Source organism: Pristiophorus japonicus, chromosome 5 (assembly GCF_044704955.1).
Source record: "Pristiophorus japonicus isolate sPriJap1 chromosome 5, sPriJap1.hap1, whole genome shotgun sequence".
Taxonomy (NCBI): Eukaryota; Metazoa; Chordata; class Chondrichthyes; family Pristiophoridae; genus Pristiophorus; species Pristiophorus japonicus.
Genome location: NC_091981.1, coordinates 186,018,404 through 186,042,408, shown reverse-complemented (window position 1 = coordinate 186,042,408; position 24,005 = coordinate 186,018,404). Strand labels below are relative to the sequence as shown.

At 47.0% G+C, this 24,005-nt stretch overlaps 1 protein-coding gene across 6 annotated transcripts in view; it reads left to right on the top strand.

Moving 5' to 3' along the window:
• Positions 1-24,005, top strand: part of LOC139264544 (growth factor receptor-bound protein 10-like) — a 318,358-nt gene that overhangs the window by 48,223 nt on the left and 246,130 nt on the right. For 2 of the 6 annotated variants that reach the window (XM_070881168.1, XM_070881165.1), the window contains one exon: positions 9,977-10,055. The exons of the other annotated variants lie outside the window; for them this stretch is intronic. The gene's annotated coding sequence lies outside the window, so the exon portion shown is untranslated. The remainder of the gene's footprint in view (positions 1-9,976; positions 10,056-24,005) is intronic. 6 annotated transcript variants of the gene reach the window in all.

Below are 24,005 nucleotides of genomic sequence, written 5' to 3'. Positions count from 1 at the left end.
CTACCATCTGTTGGTCACGAGAGGCCTGTTTGGCCTCTTGGTCAGCACAACGATTCCCTATATCAACCAGAGAATTTCCGGTAGTGTGGGCAGTACATTTGACAATGGCAATGCGTTTGGGGAACATGAGGGCTTGCAACAAATCAGATACTAGCTGTTTATGGGATATCTCATTCCCTTGAGGTTAGGAATCCCCTATTTTTCCATAATTGTCCGAAATCATGGGCCACCCCAAAGGCATACCTAGAGTCGGTATAGATATTGACTTTGAGATCTTTGGCTAAGATACAGGCTCGGGTGAGGGCGAATAGTTCAGCTTGTTGAGCAGAATAGGCAGTTTCAAAAGCGGCAGATTCCAAGACCTGATTCTCCTGGTTTACTATGGCGTATCCTGAGATTCGTGTACCTTCTGGATTAATTCCGTCAACATACATAATACAGTCTGGATCTTCAATTGGTACATCAACAAAATCTTCCCTGACTGATGTGGCCTCTTAAATTAAAGATAAACAATCATGACTGGGTTCTTCCTCATCTTGGGGTGGCTCAGTAAGAAAACAGGCCGGATTAATTGCAGTACAGTGCCGAAAGGTCAGCTTTAAGATTGTTTAGTAAGTAGATCTCATATCTGCTTTGCCTGGCCATGGTAAGGTGTTGAGTCTGCAGTTGGCCCAGGAGGGCAGCTACGGAGTGAGATGTGTTAAGACAACGGTAGCACAGTCTTTCAGAATTGTACAATACAGTTGAAAGGGCCGGTCATAGAGGGGCCGGCCCAAAGCCGGAGCTTGCAGCAGGGCTGTCTTTAGTTCCTTAAAGGCTTGGACGTCTACGGTTTCTATTTCAAAGCTGCCTTACTTATTTGTATACGGGGTGAGGTGCTTAGTCATCAGGGCAACATTAGGGATCCAGGATCTGCAGTAATTGATCATCCCCAAACACTGTCGCATTTGTTTAGCCATGCTAGGGACTGGAAACTGGCAAATTGGTTCGACTCGGCTAGCCTCCAAAGCTCGGTGGATTGCCTGTGATAACCCACTTGAGAGGGGTCCTCTGCCCACACATGAGGATCCACATAGTCAGGTATGTCGGAGCCAGTATGATGCTGCAGAGTCGTTAAGACCTTCTTGGGGTCACCGTGGAATTGGACTGTTCGGCCATGTTTTACAATTTGCACATCCCGGCTGGTAGGGTCAGCCTCGTCTATAGCCTGGCGCACCATAACTCCCAAATCTTTAGCGTGGTGGGGAGGTAATACTTCACGAGTAATATGTGGTGCCATCGCTGGGGGCTGTCCATTTCCACAAAATCTGCCTTCCCTTCCGGTCCAGTCACTCTAGCCCTTAATAGAATTTCCTTCACTTCCCCTTCGTGATCCTGATAAAAGTTCTGCAGGTCCTGATTCTTTCCACTGGGATCGTATGCTAGGGTCACGTGATAGGGTGCCTGCGGCAGGTCCAGAGACCATCACTGAGGGGTTCTAGTGGTATAATACTGCCGCTTAAGGGTTCCCTGTTTTACAATAATCCCATCATCTCCACACTCCAAATGCAACTGGAATTTGCAGAGGAGGTCTCTAGCCATCAAGTTACAGTCCAGATTGATTGTTCCACCGATTCTTCCTGGTAACCCATTTTAACCGGTTCTGACACCGGGAATGTCGAGATTTGTCCCAGGAATCCTGAAAGTTCCTGTGTTTCAGTTGAGGCAGGGAGTTTAAACTTTGATTGTACAGAAGACATGAAGGCTCCCATATCTTATCAAAAAGGGTTGCCACTCATTCAGAATTTTTAACAATATCATTGGTTCGTCATCCGGGGAGGATCCTGCACAATCAAGCTGCGTAGTCAATCGGGGGACAATTGACCAAAGGGGTTGTTCTGGGAGAAGTTAGTGTAAGATCCTCCTCTTTCCCCCTCCCCCCCCCCCCCCCTCCTCGTCCTCCCCTTCCTTTTCCATGCTGACGGTAGGGGCAATTTTTATTCCAATGTCCTTCCTGCCCACAATTAAAACAGTCAATTCCTCTTACCCAGTCCCGGCCTCTTCCCATACCATGCCGGGGACAATAGGGAGGTTTATTAGCAGGGCTCGGGCCGTTTGGTTGTTTAGTATAACCGTATCCTTGCTTATCCATCCAATCCTGTATGCAACACTGCGGTTCTATTGATCCTTCCTCCCGAGATGGCTCTTCCTTTCTAGTCACGTATTCAGTCTTGACCCGGGTTGGGGGCGCACCTCCCCCCTCCCCTTTCTTTTCCTGCCAATAATATCTAACTGCCCTTTCCATTTGTCCGGATAGCGTGAGCAATCGAATAGTTGTTCGAAGATCACATAGACATCTATAGTGGGGTGGTCTGCAGCTTGTTATGCATCAGGGTTTGCCATTGGTCTGACAGGAAATTGGTGTCGGAATTTTGGGATCTTGGAAATCATTTCTAGGTCGGAGGATGTTTCGGAGCTGTCTGACTGCTTGACAGTTCTGCGTCTCGATCGGCGGGGGTGTTTGCTATGTCTTTCACAACTTGGACTGGTAGATTGACTAGAAGATTTACGGGACTGTCTGTGATATCGAGATATAGTTCTGCCCTTTCGAGTGTGAGATCTGGTCCTTTCGGCTATATTGCTTGTGAACTGGGGATCCGAATCGCTATCAGAGGATGAGGAGTCAGTTTGGGTTTGTTGCTTTGGTGGTATGGGGTTATTTTTAACTTCTCTCGCCGGAGTGCAAGGTGGAGGGTGTTGGGAAGAGGACTGGAGCAAGGGGCCAGGGGGTGCGGGAGGCGCCGTTGGGCGCTGAGTCAGTGACCTCATCAATTTCATCATCAGCCTTGGTTAACACAAAGCCAGCCATTTTACTACTTAGTCGATCAATACCTTTCTCAGAGGTCCCAGAGGATCTCTTAGTAAGTTTCTCGTGCGCACATTCTTTTTTTTAAAGACGTCTACAGTTTTAACATGTGTTCTCTCTGTCAATGAGAGTCCCAATTTAATAGCATTTATTTGCCAACTTGACAGAAGTGATGCATCTTTTAATTTTTGACAATCCCTGTGCTTTTTTTGCTACCTCTACGCTTCTAGTGCCACCTAGAGGCCACTGGTCATCTCCTAATAATTTGTTCAGGGCTCCTGATAATTTTCTAAAGTCTTCAGCTCTTTCAGGGAATTCCTCACATAACTTTTGTAGCGGACTATCTGCATCCGTTGTTTTATCCAACTGATTACCCATTTTCACGCTGTCCCTCGTATTACCGTGTCGTTACGCGTTTGTGTCGTCGTGCAATTTGAACAAACTTAAAATAAACACAGACTTTACTGAAACTAACACTGACTTTGAACAAACTCAAAATAAACAGACTTTACTAAATCTAACACTGATCCGCGTCGCCCCGCGGTTCGCGTCGCCGCGCGATTTAAAACACTTAAAATAAACAAAGACTTACTGACACCAGCACTGACTTTGATATCACCCCGCGGTTCGCGTTGCCGCGCGTTCGCGTCGTCCCACGTTCACTCGGCCGCGCGCTCGCGCCGCCGCACGTCCTGCGCCGCCATGCGTTCCACGCTGCTGCGCGTCTGCGTCAGCCCTCCTTCACTCAGCCGCACGTTCGCGCCGCCGCACGTCTCGCGTCGCTACGCGTTCCACGCTGCTGCGCGTCTGCGTCAGCCCTCCTTTACTCGGCCGCACGCTCGCGCCGCCGCACGTCTTGCATCGCTGCGCGTTTGCGCCGCCGCGCGCTTCTCACCCTACCTTTCAAGTTGCTGCGTGATTTAAATTCAATCAGTGCCTAGACGGGCCAAGTGATATACGAGGTCGACGTCACACCTAACTTGAACACCTATCCTCTATTTAATTCCCCATAAGCCTTAATTTCCTGTGAGCCTAATTTTCTAAATTTGATTTCTTATGAGCCTTATTTAATTTCTTTTAGTCTCCAAATTTCCCTATCCTTTCGCGTCACTGCGCAGTTTAAATCCAATCAGTCAATGAAAGCCCTAATTTAATGGAGTTTTTCTGCCAACTGGACAGGAGTGATTTTTTTTTAGACTGCAGTGGAATTTTTCTCATAATTTAAAATCTCAGAACATTTTTTTTTTCAGCACCTATTTAGTACGTTACTTTTTTTTTGTCTTTTCCATAACTAGAGAGAAGTTTGGTACGTAGGCTGTGGACTGCTTTTCGTTATCTCAATTGTTCCAGCCTCAAGGTCGTGTTATTTAATATAATAATTTTTTTTGAATCCTTTTGAATCCATCTCAGTTGTTTTGCTGTGCCTTCTCTGAATGTTTTCTTTCGACAAGTAAGTGAGCATGTTAAATCCTTTTTTTTAACCACCGGGACCATGTATTTTTTTCTTTTTTTTTTTAAACTCAACAAACCTATCCTTTGTGCATTTCCTGGGCTCCGTAACTTATCATCCGAATATACGTAATTCAATAAAGTTCACACTCTTAAACTTCCCACATACAGGACAACACTACGAAGGGTTTAAAAAAAACTTTCATTCTGTTTGAAAAAGTAGGTGGAGCTAAAACAAACCACAACTCCCTGGCTTTTTTTTTTTACAGTAAAAATCACAAGCATTTCTCATTTAAACAGACGTTCACAAGAGTCTCTTCTTTCCTATTAATTTTTGGATCCATGATTGATCATCTATCCCTATCTAGCTCTAACTATAACCTATCTTTCCAAGTCGCTGCTTGGTTTGCGTCATCGCGCAATTTCCCTATCTCTATTCCCTATTCTAAGTTTGAAAGGTATTCACCAGATTGTCCTGGATCTCGTTCAGACACTACCTGAGAACCAGCGAGTGGCTAAACTTTCCTCAGACTTTTGAAACCGGGGGAAACTGGAGCAGTATTGAAATCATACTCACTCCAGTGGCCACTTTCCCCTCGTCTCGTCCAAGGCTAGTCTGGCTCTTAATTCGCAAGTTTTCGGCAGTCGTCCGTTGAGATCCCACTTCTGACACCAAATGTTGATTTCTGGATTCTTTTACCTCAATCTGGTTCAGCAAAATTACTGAAACGAATACCGTTTGTGCTTTAAACAAAGCAAGCTTTTATTTAAAAAGCAAATCCCGATCGGGGACTTTATCAGACAGAAGGAATGCAAGTCTGTTCGAACGCACTCACTTCCTACGGACAAAGTCACGTTACATTGTAAAGGGACGATGGTTATACATTTTCGGCAAAAGATAACAAGATAGGGCTAGAGTGACATCCTAGTCCAGCCTATCCTCTTAGATCCCTCCTTCCCTTTGTCCACTCATAAGCCGACCCAAGCATGGTCCAATTTTAAACAAAGATCTTCTGTTAATGTTTCAGGTTAATAACATGATTTAATAAGACCTTGAGGTTTTTCTGCAAGCTGTGGGTTTTGTTTGTGTTGTAACATTTCGCAGTCTCGAGTCTGAGATGTCATGGCTATTCCTCCATGAATTCTTTGTTAGCTTATACTGTCCCTATACAATTCCCACGTTCTCAACTTCAATGTCTCTATACATTTTTAAACATTCACACCTTCTGAAAAGAGATCATTTTTTCTAGTGATTGAGTGTGTATTCCTTTTTGTTACTGATTTGCCAAACAGTGTAAATAGTTTTTTTTTCCTCTCTATCCTCTCAAACCTTCTCATAATTGTGAAAATGTTGATTGTTTGCCTTAACCTTCACTGTTCTTCAGAAAAGTTCTCAATTTTTAAGACTTTTTCATTATAATGACCCTTTCCTGATTACCACCAGGGAATCTTCACTATACCCTTTTCATGGCTCTTGGATCATTCCTGTTCCCGAGAACTGCATGCAGTACTCGAACTGTGGCCTAAACCATGTCTTGTACAAATTCAACATCACTTCCTTGTTTTTATACACACTAGCCCTGTACGTAAATCTCAGAATCCCATTTGCCTTTTTTGTGGCCATTTCTAATTGCACTCCCATAGGATCAGTCTTGAATCTTGCTGCTCAAGGCATAGTTTCTGCCATTCTTCCCAAATTGTACTACTTTATTTATTTGCATCGAGTTGCATGTACCATCCATCTGCTCATTCCACTAGCCATTGCATTTTCCTGCAATTTTTTACAGTAAACTTTGATATCCTCCCTCTTGTGCTCGTATACTAATTGGATACCAGCACAGATCACGCAAACTAAAGTGCACACCCTATCAATTCAACAAATTTAAATGTATTAATTAATTCTCCAATTGTGGGCATCATTAAACTCTCTTCTGCGCTTTCTGTCCCTCAGCCCATTTCCCCATTCAGGCGGCTACATTCCCTTTAGTAATATGTCTTATTTTTAATAGCTTTCTTCTTTGTCATTGTCATATTTCGGCTGCTGCCATGGAGGATCTTGGTGTAATATGTTTAAAATGTTACTGTTGAGTTAAATTGAGTTCTCATAGGGTTAAATTCATAAGACAACAGGTTTGGAAATTGTAGATTTTGGTTCAGATGGGGTGTCTGAACCAGTGTGGTTTGGACATTGCACTAATCATTTGGAGACATTCTGGTTGAGTTGAGTCAATTCATTTGGGCCAAGCAGGGGTTGTTGCCAGGTTAGTCTGTTGAGGTCCAGCTTCAGGTACGAAGGGGCATGCATACCATGCGGCTCATACTCATGAGCCTTGCCAGCATTGTCCACATCCTATGAAGAAATTTTAAAATACATTTTTAATGTTTCCTTTTTATCTGTTCATTGGCACATGGAGTGGCGATCATCCTTGTATGGCATGCTAATCTCTGCATAAAAAGGAACTGGGAAAGATTGCTGGAAGAAAAGTTCATGGTTGTGAAAGATAGCTGGAATAAGAAAAATATAGGAAGAGGGAGAGCAGCCATGTCATGGAGAGAAAGGTGGCAGTGACATTTCTTGTCTAATAATTTATACTGTGTATACTTGACTAAAGTTTGCACAATGGGAGCTGGAGAGGGGGAGAGAAAGACAAATGGAGAAAGGTTGTAGTATCGATTCCATTTTAAAAACCAGGATTGAGATATTGTCCCATTCAGACCCCAGTAAGATTGTTGAATGTGGTAAATCAGCTCTTTCTACATACAATTGGGAGACCCCTGCCTTCTGTTATAAGAACATAAGAAATAGGAACAGGAGTAGGCCATACGGCCCCTTAAGCCTGCTCTGTCATTCAATAAGATCATGGCTGATCTGATCATGGACTCGGCTCCACTTCCCTGCCCGCTCCCCATAACCCCTTATCGATTTAAGAAACCGTGTATTTCTGTCTTAAATTTATTCAATGTCCCAGCTTCCACAGCTCTGAGGCAGCAAATTCCACAGATTCACAACCCTCAGAAGAAATGTCTCCTCATCTCTGTTTAAATGGGTGGCCCCTTATTCTAAGATTGAGCCCTCTAGTTCAAGTCTCCCCCATCAGTGGAAACATTCTCTACATCCACCTTGTCAAGCCCCCTCATAATCTCATACGTTTCGATAAGATCATCTCTCATTCATCTGAATTCCAATGAGTAGAGGCCCAACCTACTCAACCTTTCCTCATAAGTCAAACCCCTCATTCGCGGAATCAACCTAGTGACCTTCTCTGAACTGCTTCCAAAGCCAATATATCCTTTCGTAAATATGGAAACCAAAACTGCACGCAGTATTCCAGGTGTGGCCTCACCAATATCTTATATACCTGTAGCAAGACTTTCCTGCTTTTATACTCCATCCCTTTGCAATGTTGTGTCTCTGGAATAAACAGAATTAATAGAACAAGAAATTGGCCAATTTGTTTTATCTCTCATTTGATTTTTTTCCCCCCCATGTATACATGCCCCCCGACCTCTGAGTAAAAGACTGCTCTTTTAGTGGTGGATGATGAGGTACAGTGCGAGGGGTCTGTGATGCATCAGAACTCTCTTTTATTTGAAACCTTCCATTGGCAATCTAGACCAGATAAAAGAAAATTGGGCCAGGAGTAGTTCTGCAAGCTTATTGCCACTCTCTGTCACTTCTGGGAATTCACAACAGAATTTGCAGTGGATGTCTCGTATGCCTGACCAAAATGGCTTGCAAGACACAATTCCTGTCACTTGTGTGTGAATGCTGGCCATCTATTCCTGGTGCACAGCAGTGCTATGGTGGGGTGGGGGAATTCAAATTTTGAAGTCGCCATGGGAGTCTAATTGATCACAGGTGATCAGTTGTGCTCCCTGGTCTCTGCGATCTTTTGAACAAAATTTGAGGCTTCTCTTGCTGTCCTCCTTAGTGCTTCCGACTGAGGTGGGAATCCTGTAATGGGCTGCTGAAAATATTTACATTATCCTGACACTGGGGAAAACAGCCGGGACAGGTCCTTAGGTTGGGAAGAAGTCCTGCCCCGCTGGGCTTATGCTGATCTTCCATCTGGGAGGAAAAGCTGCTTCGTTTGTGATTTTATTCATGGGTTCTTGTAGTTGCCAGCACTGTAGCAATTTTAATTTGTCTGCGTGTAATGCATTTAACCTCCATTACATGTTGTAGTTGCTTCAAATAATTAAAAAAAAATCTTTGTTTATATAGTTTGTTCATGACTGGTCTAAATTGGTTGGCCAATTGCAGTTTAGTCACTGCAAGAGATCTGGAGCAATTAACTGTTCCAAAAGTAGGAATGAGGAGGGGGTGAGCGGATGCAGTCTTGTACACTAGCCACTCAGTTTGGTCTGAAGGTGGGTTAATGGCCTGAGGTTGACAGCCAAATAGACTTTTGCCCTATTTTTTGATTTTTTAAATTGTGAAAGCATACCGTTTGAGTTTCCTTTGTCCCCAGTTTAGGTTCAAAGCCAAGAAAAAGGTATAACTATTGTCTTGTACCAGATTTCTTTCATGACTATCTACTTTGTTAGCCAGCTGCACTTTGGGACTGGGGCAACAGTGCATGAATGTCAAATATCACATGTAAATTTCACCACTCTGATGTTGATCCAAAGTAAGATTACTTCAAGATCCAAGATCTTTGAGATGCTTTTTGTTTTGTAACGTGTTGTAGATTTCTGATTTATCTGCTGTTTAATTTTACTTAATGATTCATAATTGTAGGCTATGATTTATAGTCGTCTGGTTTTATTTGTCCATCTGTCAGTTGGCAAGATCCAGTGTTCTTGATTCCTGTGTGCATGTTGATGATCAGCGGGATTATTACTCGCCTAGAGTGCACCATTCACAAGGTTACTCTGAGCATGCGATGACTTTTGATTTAGATGAATGCGTTGCACTAAGCACAATTTAAAAAGTAGCTGGAGACCCGTCTAAATTATAAATCAAGAGTTCACTTTAATTCTGGACTGCTGGAATCCTGGGCCCAATTTTGGCGCACTGACCCTTTTATGCGCCGACTTTGTGCGCTGGAAAGGGCGTCAACAAACTTTTAGTATCCTGGCCCCTCTGCCAAATGTCCCGGGTCCTGGCGCAGCGTCCATGATGGAATGGTGGGGGGGGAGGGGGACAGAGCTGCAGCCCTGCGCTGAAAACACTGCCGGCAGCTGTCCGCATGCGCAGTGGAGTCTGCGCGCATGCTCCTTGCCCTCCCAGCGTGTCCTGCAAGCTGTCAGCAGGACCCGATGTTCGCCGCCCCTAGCCGTGGCTGAATGGTCACCCGTGTCTGAGTGCAGCCCAGGCTGTCAGAACCTTACCCAAGATGCCGTCGAGCCCTGTCTTTCCCCTCCCTCCCTCCTGATGCCGTGGAGCCCTGCCTTTCCTCTCCCTCCCTCTCTCGCTCCCTCTCCCTACCCCCCCCAGCCTCCAGACCTGTCTTTGCCGGCCGCCCCTATTCCACTTTGAATGGCCTCCCGTACAGGCCGGCCCGCTGCCTTCCCTGGCCCGATAGGATTTACTTAAAATATTTAATTAATCAATTGTTTACCTGAGTTCTTTATTTTTATTTCGTTATTTTATCTTTTATTTGGAATGTTTGGTGCTTGGGTGCAGGTCCTTACTTACTTACCTGTGCCGATTTCTTAATTGCCCGCAATGTTTTTCAGAGCTGGCCACATACACCGACCAAAGTCGATTTGGAGTAAGTTTTAGCTGACCAAAGTGGCATAAATGGCCAAGACTGGCGTAAGTATCTGGGAACAACCCCTTTTGGGGGAAAAAAACTGAACTAAAAAAAATCGTACCTAACTGACTTCCTTTGGAGCAAATTTTTTGGGGCAAAACGTCATTTTTTAACTTGCACCAGAAAAAACCACTTGCTCCAAAAAAATTGATGCAAGTCATGGCCAAAATTGGGCCCCCTGAGAGGAGTCCACAGAGCAGCTGTTGTAGGAGAGCCCAAACTGCAAATAATGTTGGCTAGTCTCATCTTGGTTCCTTGTGGGTGTAAACCCTTAGCATAAAACTGCCTCCAATATGGGATTAATTTGATGATAAAGGTGAGACTGCCATTTTCAAAGGGTGGGCTGAAGCACATTGTTATGACAGCGAACAGGTAGCTGTACTTGGTATTTAATTGTGCTCTATCTGACTTGGAAGAAATTGATGCAGAGACTGGATGCCTGAAGTGGAAAGTTTTCCATTTTCTAAGACCAGCAATTTGCCAGATTTACCTTTTCCATACTGTTCGCTATCTTGCATACCTCTCTCAGATCATCTCTGGGACATCAAGACTTAAAAGTCAAAAGTTATACAGGGTTTCCTTATAACTCCGACGTTTAACAATAGGGATTAGCCTTGGGTTTTCTCTCTCTAATGCCTGAATGTGTGTCTTGTGCTTCAGTGACCAGAACTCGACACATTACTCTTGAGTAATTTGACCATAGCAGTTCTATTCCTCCTGACTTGCATTCTACTGTTTTGATTACATGTAATTCAACATTGTAATGGCTGCTTTAATTGCTCCTCAGCATTGGTTAGACATATCGAGCATCAGGTATACTAAGACTATTGGATCTGTTGGGAGTATATGTTGCTCACTTTCCCTTACTTTATGCTGTACTTCCCGCTTATCCGCATTGAATTGTATCTGCTGGTGTTTTACCCATTTAGAAATTCTTCTGTAAGTGTAATTGCTTCCTCCAATCCAACTAGTCCTTTTAACTTGACCAGTTTGCAGAGTTTCTTGTGTATAAATCATTAATGTAAATTAGAATTTAGTGGTTCCAGCAGGAATGTTTGGCGAAACCCCCTTATTATTCTTTCCTCCTTATCCAAAGCATGCAAGTGTGGACCCTCAGCTCCCTGTACCACCTTAGCAATTCTCAATAAGACAGTTAGTCACCTTGTGGCCTTGGCTGGGAAATTAATGGACTGCTTGAGCATTGGCCTGGCGAATGCATCACTTGCCATTAACACCCATAATTTCAATATGCAAGAGCCTCTCAACTAGGTCTCGTACCTCTCAGCTATTCTGTTAGTGGATTTAATCATTGGTGTCCTGATGTTTTAACCCAGAGATCTTCTTGAACAGGGATGTCTCATGGTCTGAATCTTGACCATCCCCAACAGAATGATCCAGGAACAAATTAACTCATTGATCACATCTGTTTACATGTTTTATTGAATCCATTAGGAAAGGCAGCCATGCCGCCTCGGGTAGTAAACACCAAAGGGTTTGCCCAGATGCATCTTGTCCAACTAACAATGAGAGCCAGGCTTGCTGAGTATAGAAGAGGATAAAAAGAACTGCAAGCTGGTGCTTTCCAGATCAAAAAGCTAGTTCAAGCCTTGAATATTTGGGTTTCTCAAGCCCCCTGCTTGTCTCATCATAGACCCTGAATCTTAACCCTTCCTTCCTTCCTCCCTCAAGCAGTTTGCCTCAAATTGGCTTGCAGTCATAAATTTGAAAAAGCACCCTCCAACCTATGGAACACTACATAAGCAGTGCACCAGTACATCTAGCTCACTGGTATCTGAGAAAGGGGCTGATGGTCTCAACTCAGCACCTGCTGGGAATAGAAAGGGTAGCTGACATGTGGCCATCCATCGCCACAAATGCAAAATGCGCCCAGAGGTGACCCATCCTGTATTTGAGGCCAGGAGGTGTCCTGACAAATAGATCTATTCACCTCTCCAGTCCAATCAATTCTTTTGTTTTCCATGCAGGACCGAGGCTGCTTTGCAGTGTTATTACCAATGTGAGGGTGTTGAGTTTTGTTGCCAAATCTGTCAGAATTGGGACGGTAGTTTTGTTGTACAGATACCTGTGGAGTCTTACTGTTTCATATTGAGTATTTACAAGTGTTTCAAAAATCATGCCAGTTTTCCTCTGGTTCAAAACCTCACATTAAACCAGTGACTAAACTGAAAGTAACAGTGAATGTTTGAGGGAATTTTACTTAGCCTGCTCGTGGGCAAGATGTTTTGCTGTATGTAGAATGTGGAAAAATAATATATATGACCTTCCTTGGCCTTTTTTATTTTCTTCAAATAAAAGCATTCTCTAAAATACCATCCATCTCCACAGACCCCACTGTTAAATTATCTCGGGTTGGGAGAATATCCATTGACCTCGTCTTCAACTAACTGATTCCCAAGCACAGTGTCTGTGTAAAAGGAGTATTAACAACAGGTTAAGACTGGTTCAGATGACTTTTTTTCGACATGCTCCCGCTCCTTCGTAACTAATCAGAAAAGAGTCATACTCTAGTGTGTAAAAAAATATTTTTGCTTTAGAAAAGATGACTCGACCAAAGTAGGTAAGACACCATAGTACAGGTTGAACCTCCCTTATCCGGGCCTGTTATGGATAAGGGATTTTTCTGGACGAGAGGTGGTTACGTTAAATTGAATGATACAGGTAATGAGCAAGGGGCTCTTGGGGCTGGGAGTGCAGCAGAGAGATCGGGAGGCAGTGGATCGCAGGGTCAGGCCAGCGATTGCGGGAGTTGGCAGCGAGGACGGACTTCAATTTGTTCATGTCGGTGTTCTGCGCATGCGCCACCTGGTGGCCGGGAATGGTTCCGGATGAGGGTTGGTTCCGAATAAGGGAGTTCTGAATAAGGGAGGTTCGACCTGTATCCACTTCACAATTTCTGGATTTACTCCCTATTATCATCCCCCTCCCCCATTCCTTCAGCTTCTCAACATTAGACCCATCACCTGCACCTTTGATCCTCTTTTCATTGAATTCCTGACCACTCCACTTCCTTTCCTAGTCCCTATATTAGCTGTTAGTTTAAATAGTTCCCTCTCGGGCACTGTTGTTTCCTTCAAAATCACAATTATCACCCTGCTTTAAAAAAAGACAGTTGATTCTTCTGATCTCAAACTTCCACCCCAACTCCAACTTCCTTTTCCCCTCTAAGGTACTCCCAACATGTAGCTGCCTCCCAGCTTCTCGCCCATCTTTTGTGAAACTCCTTTGAATCCCTCCAGTCCATCTTCTGCCCTTCTCAGCTCTAAATCTTCTCCATCTTCTTGGGCAGTCCCTCGGAGTCGAGGATGACTTCCTTCCACACTAATGAGTTCTTGGGTGACTGAGTCCAATGTGGGACCTACACTCACAGGGAGGGCAGACTGTGGTTGACTGGACGGGTGGGTGGTGTGCTTGGTTCTCTGCTTGCTCCTGGCGAAGAGACTCTGTGTTTGGCACCTTCCCGGATGCTTCTCCTCTACTTTGAGCCGTCTTGGGCCAGGGATTCCCAGGTGTCGGTGGGGATGTTGCACTTTTTCAAGGAGGCTTTGAGGGTGTTCTTGAAGTGTTTCCTCTGCTCACCTGGGACTCGTTTGCCGTGTCTGAGCTCTGAGTAGAGCACTTGTTTTGGGAGCCTAGTATCGGGTATGCGGACGATGTGGCCCATCCATCGGAGCTGATCGAGCATGGCCAATACTTCAGTGCTGGGAATGTTGACCTGAGTGAGAACACTGATGGTGTGGATTTGCAGGATCTTGTGGAGGCAGCGTTGGTACTTGTCCAGTGCTTTCAGGTGCCTACTGTACATAATCTGTGCCTCTGAAGCATAGAGGAGGGCGGGTATCACTCCTACTCTGTAGACCATCAGCTTGGTGCCAGGTTTAAGGTCCTGGTCTTCAAACACTCTCTTAGGCGACTGAAGACTGCACTGGCACGCTAAATGCGGTGTTGGACTTTGTCATCTACATTTTGTCATCTACATCTGTCTTTGTTGACCGTAGGCTCCCGAGGTATGGAAAATGGTTCACGTTGTCCAAGGCCTTGTCTTAGATTTTGATAATCGAGGGTGTGTCGGGGGCAGGTTGGTAGAGGACCATTGTCTTACGAATGTCTAGTGTAAGGCCCATACACTCGTACACTTGACGATGGTTTGGTGTTCGACCTCCGAATGTGCGCAAACGCAAGCATTGTCTGCGTAATGTAATTCGATGACCGACGACCTTGGATCTGGAATGGAGACAATGGAGATTGACCAATTTCCTGTTTGTTCTGTAGATTAGCTCCACTCAAGCGGGGAGCTTATTGAGGGTGTGATGGAGCATTGCAGCAAGGAAGATAGAGAAGAGCGTTAGTGCGATGACACAGCCTTGCTTGATCCCTGTCCGTACGTGACTTGGATCAGTGGTGGATCTGTTGGTCAGGATCACGGTTTGCATGTTATTGTGGAGCAGGAGGAGGAGGGCAACCGAATTTGAGGAGGACACTCCATAATCCCTCACGGTTGACCGTGTCAAAGGCTTTTGTGAGGTCAAAGAAGGCCATGTACGGAGCTTGGTGTTGCTCCCTACATTACTTTTGAATTTCATGCGCAGTGATGATAATGTCCATTGTGCCCCTTAGTGAGCGGAATCCGCATTGCGACTCGGAGGAGCTATTCAGTCAATGGGAGAAGGTGATTGAAGAGGATTCTTCCGATGACTTTCCCTGGCAGACAGCAATCGGACATGTCACCTTTCTTGAAGATGGTCACTATTACGGCATCTGAGATACCCTGGCATGCTCTCCTCCTTCCAAATAAGAGAGATGAGTTCACGGATTCGAGCCAATAGTATTTCTTCATAGATTCCATCTGCTCTCGAGGCCTTGTTCTTCAGTTGTCAGATGGCCTTTTCAACCTCATGCCGGCTTGTGCTGAGGTGGTAGCGGGTAGCATGCTGTGGAATGGAGTCGAGGACACTTGTGTCGAAGACCGTGTCTCAGTTAAGGAGATCTTCAAAGTGCTCCTTCCAGCGGGCACTGACTGCCTCTGTCTTTGATGAGTACCTCTCCGTTCTTGGCCCGCAGTGGGGTAGGACCATGGGTGCTTGGCCCGTAGGTGATCTTGACTGCACTAAAGAATCCACGCACATCATCGTTGTCAGCTAGTTGCTGGATTTCCTGCGCTTTCTCCACCCACCATCTGTTCTTTAGGTCACAAGTTTTATGTCGGACCTCGGCCTTCAGACGTCTATCGAGGTGCTTTCTTGCTCTCTAGTTGTGTTGCTGTTTACAGTTCAAGAATTCCTTGCGCTTACAGCTTATTAGCTCCAGGATCTCCTGGTTGCTCTCGTCGAACCGGTCTTGATGTTTCCTGGTGGAGTGACCAAGCGTCTCTTCACAGGTGCTAATTATGAAGGCCTTGAGGACAGACCAGGCGCTGTGGACACTGTGTCTGGATCACTGGGAGGAGTCAGGTTGGATGTGAAGGCGCTGGCTGAATAGGGCTTTCTTAGCAGGGTCTTTGAGTACTCCAGCATTGATTTTTCTGTGGCATCGTTTCTGTTGCCACCATTGTTTGGGGCTGCATTGATGGAAATGACACAGCGGATTAGGCGGTGGTCCGTCCAGCAGTCATTGGCTCCAGTCATGGCATGGGTGATGCGGGCGTTTTTGCGATCCCTTGAACGATGCACTTAAATATGGCCCGAATAACCAACCAAAATCATGAACAAGATCCTCTGGTAGTGATCCCACCTTGACCTCTCCAGCATTAGACGTGGATGATGACTTTGCCTTCTAATGTAGCCCAGATCTGGTACTGCCATCGCATGGTTCCAGTCCCACTTGAGATGCACTGTGCATCTCTAGCTTTACTTTCACTTCTGGAATCCTGCAGGAAACTATCCTTGCCCCCTTCCTTTTCCTCATTTACATGCTGCCTTTCAGTGACTCCATCCACAGGTACAGGGTCAGCTATCCCATTTATGCTGATGGCCAGTTTTCTCCCTGCCACCTGTCACACTCGGCATTTTAAAATTGTTCTGCTCTTGATAGTCCCTTAAATATATCCACTTCTATATTCTCTTTTTTAAAAAAACCTCAAACAATCTCAAACAACTTTTCATTCTTATCTCCCTCTTTGGCTTAACATTTGTTTTCCATGTTGCCCTTGTGCCCATCAGAAGTGCTAGAGGCGCTGATAATTTATTTATTTATACCCCATATGCTGCCTGGTGCCTTAAATATTAGAAAATGCCATAGTGAATGATGGGACTCACACTCCAGAAGTAGATTGTGTGATGGGCCAGATAGTCTGTGAATGGGTATTTATTTGTTATGTAAGAGTAGGGTTGAAGTGGGTTGTCAATATGAAACTGGCTTTTTTCCTTTAAATTTTGATTGAGCATTTTCATAAGTAAAATAGAATCTATAACGGCAGGAAATGCATATTTATAAAAGTTCTAAATCAGCATTTTGAGCGTCAACCTCCTGATCATAATTGACAGCAAACATATTTAAAACTTTGCACCTATTTTTAATTTCAGAAGTACATGCACCAAATGTTAAAAATAACATGCATGTGGTTTTGCAAGGGAACATTGTTGATCTTTGGCAGTGCATACTAGATTTCACCACCGAGGTCAACACTGAAACACTTTAGCATCAAGCTAAAAATAGACTGGCTATTTTAGGCAGCAACCCAATTAGGGAGAGAATGTATAGCTCTGGTGCACTTTGGATTTACTGCAATCTTTGAGGATTTAAATCTGAGTACAACAGGCAAGTCACAGAATATTTTTCAGTGGCTTAGAGTGAATGTAACATTTCAGATTCTATTCACTGAAATATAATCGGAATACATGAGATCTTTTAGTGTACAGCAGATTATTCTACCAAACCTCAACATGGTGGTCTAGTCCTTTGATACCACAACATTGTAAATTGAAGTAAAACTGCATGGTTGCCATACAAGCCAGGTGGTAAGCTTGATTCTCAGTTGTTCAAATTTGTTCTCAACCTGGCAACATTAAGGGTACTACAATTGACCTAGGAGTCCCTGTGCTGTGGAGTGAAAAAATCAACCAGAATTTCTCTATCATTATCCAGTGACTCCTGCTATAAAATATGCATGTGTGGACATGAGAGCCGAATTGGACAGCGCTTTGATGCCTTCCATGGAAGAATAGTTTGTTGACATTAAATTATAAGCTTACAAAGAATGGCTAGTTGGATGCGATACTGGACTGAGACTAGCACCTGTGGGAATTGTACTTCAGTATTCAATGCCTTTGAGGTGGGGGAAAATGTGCAATAAAAAAAATTACTTTTTGATGTAACATCTGATTTGTATCTTTGAGCTATTGAATAGGAGATAAACTTGTGTGTCTACTAGCACTAGTAAAATTATTCTAAGTATGCTGTTAATCTGTGGTTGCTCGAAACTCAATGGGCTAGAATTTCAGCAAGTTTGCGACTGGGTTTTCGCCGCAGTTTGATTCTCTAAACTTGTGTGTCTACTAGCACTAGTAAAATTATTCTAAGTATGCTGTTAATCTGTGGTTGCTCGAAACTCAATGGGCTAGAATTTCAGCAAGTTTGCGACTGGGTTTTCGCCGCAGTTTGATTCTCTGCGTTGGACGGGATCTTCGGGGTACTTCCATGTACTGCCAGGGAGAAGAGCGCAAATGTGCAACACCAGACATAGCGTTGCGATTGATTTTTGGCGCGCTCGGGACCCGTATTCTGCGCCCAGAATACAGACTGGGTAAACCCTGTGGTGCAGCCCTGCCAGCAGCGTATGAAGACCTGCAAAAAAAGCTAAATTAAAGTTTTTATTTTTAATTCTTTTTTCAGTGATTTAGTAGGTAAGGGTTTTGTGAGTGTGTTTTTGTTTTGCAATTTTTTTGTTTTTCTCCCCTCTCAAGGGGCCCAAGTTTCCACACGCGGCTAGAACGGCGCAGTCCCGACCTGGACGCCTGTTTTTCGCGCCACAAAGTGCGCCTAAAAAAATCCTCGGTATTCTCCACCTACCTGCAGGTCCTCTGGCCCTCGGCGCAGCCAGCACGAGCTGTGGGGGGGCGGAGCCAGGTCCCTGCGCTGAAAACAGTGAACACGCAAGTGCAGTAGCTCCAGGCGCCGAACTGTGTGGGAGGGGCCTGAAGCACGCAGCCCCTAGCCCTGGCTGAATGTCCTCACTGGGGCTGCGTGAATAAGGCTCCTCCCACGGCCAGCCCCCCCGACCAGACCCGACACCCGCTCCCCCCCCCCCCCCGGCCTCCGGACCAGACCTGACACCCGCTCTCCCCCCCCCCCCCCCCCGACTGACCGGACCCGACCCGCGCTCCTGTTCTCGCTCCCCGCCCGACCCGCGCTCCTGTTCGCGCTCTTCCCCCCCCCCCCCCCCCCCCCCCCCCCGGACTGGACCCGACCCGCGCTCCTGTTCCCGCTCCCCACCCCGCCCCGACCCCCCCCCCAACTGGACCTGACTCCCGCTCCCTGACTGGATCCGACCTGACCTCTCTTCCCCTCCCCCCTCTCTTTTCTCCCCCCCCCCTCCCTCCCCTCCCCTCCCCTCTCTCTCTTTGCCCCTCCCCTCTCTCTCTTTGCCCCTCCCTCTCTCTTTGCCCCTCCCTCTCTCTTTGCCCCTCCCTCTCTCTTTGCCCCTCCCTCTCTCTTTGCCCCTCCCTCTCTCTTTGCCCCTCCCTCTCTCTTTGCCCCTCCCTCTCTCTTTGCCCCTCCCTCTCTCTTTGCCCCTCCCTCTCTCTTTGCCCCTCCCTCTCTCTTTGCCCCTCCCTCTCTCTTTGCCCCTCCCTCTCTCTTTGCCCCTCCCTCTCTCTTTGCCCCTCCCTCTCTCTTTGCCCCTCCCTCTCTCTTTGCCCCTCCCTCTCTCTTTGCCCCTCCCTCTCTCTTTGCCCCTCCCTCTCTCTTTGCCCCTCCCTCTCTCTTTGCCCCTCCCTCTCTCTTTGCCCCTCCCTCTCTCTTTGCCCCTCCCTCTCTCTTTGCCCCTCCCTCTCTCTTTGCCCCTCCCTCTCTCTTTGCCCCTCCCTCTCTCTTTGCCCCTCCCTCTCTCTTTGCCCCTCCCTCTCTCTTTGCCCCTCCCTCTCTCTTTGCCCCTCCCTCTCTCTTTGCCCCTCCCTCTCTCTTTGCCCCTCCCTCTCTCTTTGCCCCTCCCTCTCTCTTTGCCCCTCCCTCTCTCTTTGCCCCTCCCTCTCTCTTTGCCCCTCCCTCTCTCTTTGCCCCTCCCTCTCTCTTTGCCCCTCCCTCTCTCTTTGCCCCTCCCTCTCTCTTTGCCCCTCCCTCTCTCTTTGCCCCTCCCTCTCTCTTTGCCCCTCCCTCTCTCTTTGCCCCTCCCTCTCTCTTTGCCCCTCCCTCTCTCTTTGCCCCTCCCTCTCTCTTTGCCCCTCCCTCTCTCTTTGCCCCTCCCTCTCTCTTTGCCCCTCCCTCTCTCTTTGCCCCTCCCTCTCTCTTTGCCCCTCCCTCTCTCTTTGCCCCTCCCTCTCTCTTTGCCCCTCCCTCTCTCTTTGCCCCTCCCTCTCTCTTTGCCCCTCCCTCTCTCTTTGCCCCTCCCTCTCTCTTTGCCCCTCCCTCTCTCTTTGCCCCTCCCTCTCTCTTTGCCCCTCCCTCTCTCTTTGCCCCTCCCTCTCTCTTTGCCCCTCCCTCTCTCTTTGCCCCTCCCTCTCTCTTTGCCCCTCCCCCTCTCTTTGCCCCTCCCCCTCTCTTTGCCCCTCCCCCTCTCTTTGCCCCTCCCCCTCTCTTTGCCCCTCCCCCTCTCTTTGCCCCTCCCCCTCTCTTTGCCCCTCCCCCTCTCTTTGCCCCTCCCCCTCTCTTTGCCCCTCCCCCTCTCTTTGCCCCTCCCCTCTCTTTGCCCCTCCCCCTCTTTGCCCCTCCCCCTCTTTGCCCCTCCCCCTCTCTTTGCCCCTCCCCCTCTCTTTGCCCCTCCCCCTCTCTTTGCCCCTCCCTCTCTCTTTGCCCCTCCCTCTCTGCCCCTCCCTCTCTGCCCCTCCCTCTCTGCCCCTCCCTCCCTCTTTGCCCCTCCCTCTCTCTTTGCCCCTCCCTCTCTCTTTGCCCCTCCCTCTCTCTTTGCCCCTCCCTCTCTCTTTGCCCCTCCCTCTCTCTTTGCCCCTCCCTCTCTCTTTGCCCCTCCCTCTCTCTTTGCCCCTCCCTCTCTCTTTGCCCCTCCCTCTCTCTTTGCCCCTCCCTCTCTCTTTGCCCCTCCCTCTCTCTTTGCCCCTCCCTCTCTCTTTGCCCCTCCCTCTCTCTTTGCCCCTCCCTCTCTCTTTGCCCCTCCCTCTCTCTTTGCCCCTCCCTCTCTCTTTGCCCCTCCCTCTCTCTTTGCCCCTCCCTCTCTCTTTGCCCCTCCCTCTCTCTTTGCCCCTCCCTCTCTCTTTGCCCCTCCCTCTCTCTTTGCCCCTCCCTCTCTCTTTGCCCCTCCCTCTCTCTTTGCCCCTCCCTCTCTCTTTGCCCCTCCCTCTCTCTTTGCCCCTCCCTCTCTCTTTGCCCCTCCCTCTCTCTTTGCCCCTCCCTCTCTCTTTGCCCCTCCCTCTCTCTTTGCCCCTCCCTCTCTCTTTGCCCCTCCCTCTCTCTTTGCCCCTCCCTCTCTCTTTGCCCCTCCCTCTCTCTTTGCCCCTCCCTCTCTCTTTGCCCCTCCCTCTCTCTTTGCCCCTCCCTCTCTCTTTGCCCCTCCCTCTCTCTTTGCCCCTCCCTCTCTCTTTGCCCCTCCCTCTCTCTTTGCCCCTCCCTCTCTCTTTGCCCCTCCCTCTCTCTTTGCCCCTCCCTCTCTCTTTGCCCCTCCCTCTCTCTTTGCCCCTCCCTCTCTCTTTGCCCCTCCCTCTCTCTTTGCCCCTCCCTCTCTCTTTGCCCCTCCCTCTCTCTTTGCCCCTCCCTCTCTCTTTGCCCCTCCCTCTCTCTTTGCCCCTCCCTCTCTCTTTGCCCCTCCCTCTCTCTTTGCCCCTCCCTCTCTCTTTGCCCCTCCCTCTCTCTTTGCCCCTCCCTCTCTCTTTGCCCCTCCCTCTCTCTTTGCCCCTCCCTCTCTCTTTGCCCCTCCCTCTCTCTTTGCCCCTCCCTCTCTCTTTGCCCCTCCCTCTCTCTTTGCCCCTCCCTCTCTCTTTGCCCCTCCCTCTCTCTTTGCCCCTCCCTCTCTCTTTGCCCCTCCCCTCTCTCTTTGCCCCTCCCCTCTCTCTTTGCCCCTCCCCTCTCTCTTTGCCCCTCCCCTCTCTCTTTCTCCCCCCCCCCCCCCCCCCCCCCAAACCGAACCGAACCAACCCAACGCCACCTACCTGTAAATCTGGTGCTGGGGATGGGCCCTGCCCGAAGTCTCGGGCCGGCCCGTTCAGCCTTCGGTCCTGAAAGGCCTGCCTGAAGCACTTTCATACAGGTAGGAAGATGGTTTATTTAATCTTTTCTTTGCTTATAAATGTTTATTCAGGTTGGATTTATTTGTAGAAGTATAAATAAGGATTTATTGTAGAATTTAATGACTTCCCTCCCCCCCCCCCCCCCCCCACCTCGTTCTGGACGCCTAATTTGTAACCTGTGTAGAACAGGTTTTTTCAGTTCTACAAAAATCTTCACTTGCTCCATTCTACTTCAGTTTGGAGTACGTTTTCACTGTGGAAACTTTCAAATCAGGCGTCAGTGGCCGGACACGCCCGCTTTTGAAGAAAAAATTCTGTTCCAAAGTAGAACTGTTCTACCTGGCTAGAACTGCAGAAAGAAAAATGTGGAGAATTGCGATTTCTAAGATAGTCCGTTCTCCACCAGTTGCTCCTAAAAATCAGGCGCAAATCATGTGGAAACTTGGGCCCAAGGTGTCTCTCGCAGTGCTGTCAGCCCCAGACTAAAGTTGTCAATTCGCGGTTTGTGTCGTGAATTCTCGTGCAACGCCGATTTTTACCGATGCGCAAATTAAAGGACAAAGCGGGCCTAAAAATGGTACCGAAGCAAACGGTAATTTTGGTGTAAAACTACCGTTTTCACTGAAAACCAAAATTCTAGTCCAATGTGCTATGGCCTCAAAGCAGTACAATAGTGGCAAGAACAGTTGCTATTAAATTTTCAAGACATAGAAACATAGAAAATAGGTGCAGAAGTAGGCCATTTGGCCCTTCGAGCCTGCACCATCATGTGATAAAATCATGGCTGATCATTCCCTCAGTACCCCTTTCCTGCTTTCTCTCCATAGCCCCTTGATCCCCTTAGCCGTAAGAGCCATATCTAACTCCCTCTTGAATATATCCAATGAACTGGCATCAACAACTCTCTGCGGTAGGGAATTCCACAGGTTAACAACTGAGTGAAGAAGTTTCTCCTCATCTCAGTTCTAAATGGCCTACCCCTTATTCTAAGACTGTGTCCCCTGGTTCTGGACTTCCCCAACATCGGGGACAATCTACCCGCATCTAACCTGTCCCGTCCCATCAGAATCTTGTATGTTTCTGAGATCCCCTCTCAACCGTCTAAACTCCAATGTATAAAGGCCTAGTTGGTCCAGTCTCTCCTCATAGGTCAGTCCAGCCATCCTGGGAATCAGTCTGGTGAACCTTTGCTGCACTCCCTCAATAGCAAGAATGTCCTTCCTCAGATTAGGAGACCAAAACTGAAGACAATATTCCAGGTGAGGCCTCACCAAGGCCCTGTACAACTGCAGTAAGACCTCCCTGCTCCTATACTCAAATCCCCTAGCTATGAAGGCCAACATACCATTTGCCTTCTTTACCGCCTGCTGTATGCCAACTTTCAATGACTGATGAACCATGACACCCAGGTCTCGTTGCACCTCCCCTTTTCCTAATCTGTCACCATTCAGATAATCTATCTTTGTGTTTTTGCCCCCAAAATGGATAACCTCACATTTATCCACACTATACTGCATCTGTCATGGATTTGCCCACTCACCTAACCTGTCTAAGTCATCCTGCAGCCTCTTAGCGTCCCCTCACAGCTCACACCGCCACCCAGTTTAGTGTCGTCTGCAAACTTGGAGGAATTACTCAATTCCTTCATCCAAATCATTGATGTATATTGTAAAGAGCTGGGGTCCCAGCACTGAACCTTACGATACCCCACTAGTCACTGCCTGCCATTCTGAAAAGAACCCGTTTATTCCTACTCTGTTCTTCCTGTCTGCCAACCAGTTCTCTATCCACGGCAATACATTACCCCCCATACCATGTGTTTTAATTTTTCACACTAATCTCTTGTGTGGGACCTTGTCAAAAGCCTTTTGAAAGTCCAAAAACACCATAATCACTAGTTCTCCCTTGTCCACTCTACTAGTTACATCCTCAAAAATATTCTACAAGATTTGTGAAGCATAATTTCCCTTTCATAAATCCATGCTGACTTGGACTGATCCTGTCACTGTTTTCCAAATGCACTGTTATTACATCTTAATTTGATTTTAACATTTTCCCCACTACCGATGTCAGGCTTCCCTGTTTGCTCTCTCCCTCTTTTTTAAAAAGTGGGGTTACATTAGCTACCTTCCAATCCATCGGAACTGATCCAGAGTCTATAGAATGTTGGAAAATGACCACCAATGGGTCCACTATTTCTAGGGCCACTTCCTTAAAGTACTCTGGGATGCAGACCATCAGGCCCTGGGGATTTATCGGCCTTCAATCCCATCAATTTCCCAAACACAATTTCCTGACTAATAAAGATTTCCTTCAGTTCCTCCTTGCGAGACCCTCGATCCCCAAGTATTTCCGGAAGGAAGACGGAACCAAAGTATTTGTTCAATTGGTCTGCCATTTCTTTGTTCCCCATTATAAATTCACCTGGTTCTGACTGCAAGGTACCTACATTTGTCTTCACTAATTGTTTTCTCTTCACTTGCCTATAGAAGCTTTTGCAGTCAGTTTTTATGTTCCCTGCAAGCTTACTCTCATACTCTATTTTCCCCCTCCTAATTAAACCCTTTGTCTTCCTTTGCTGAATTCTAAATTTCTCCCAGTCCT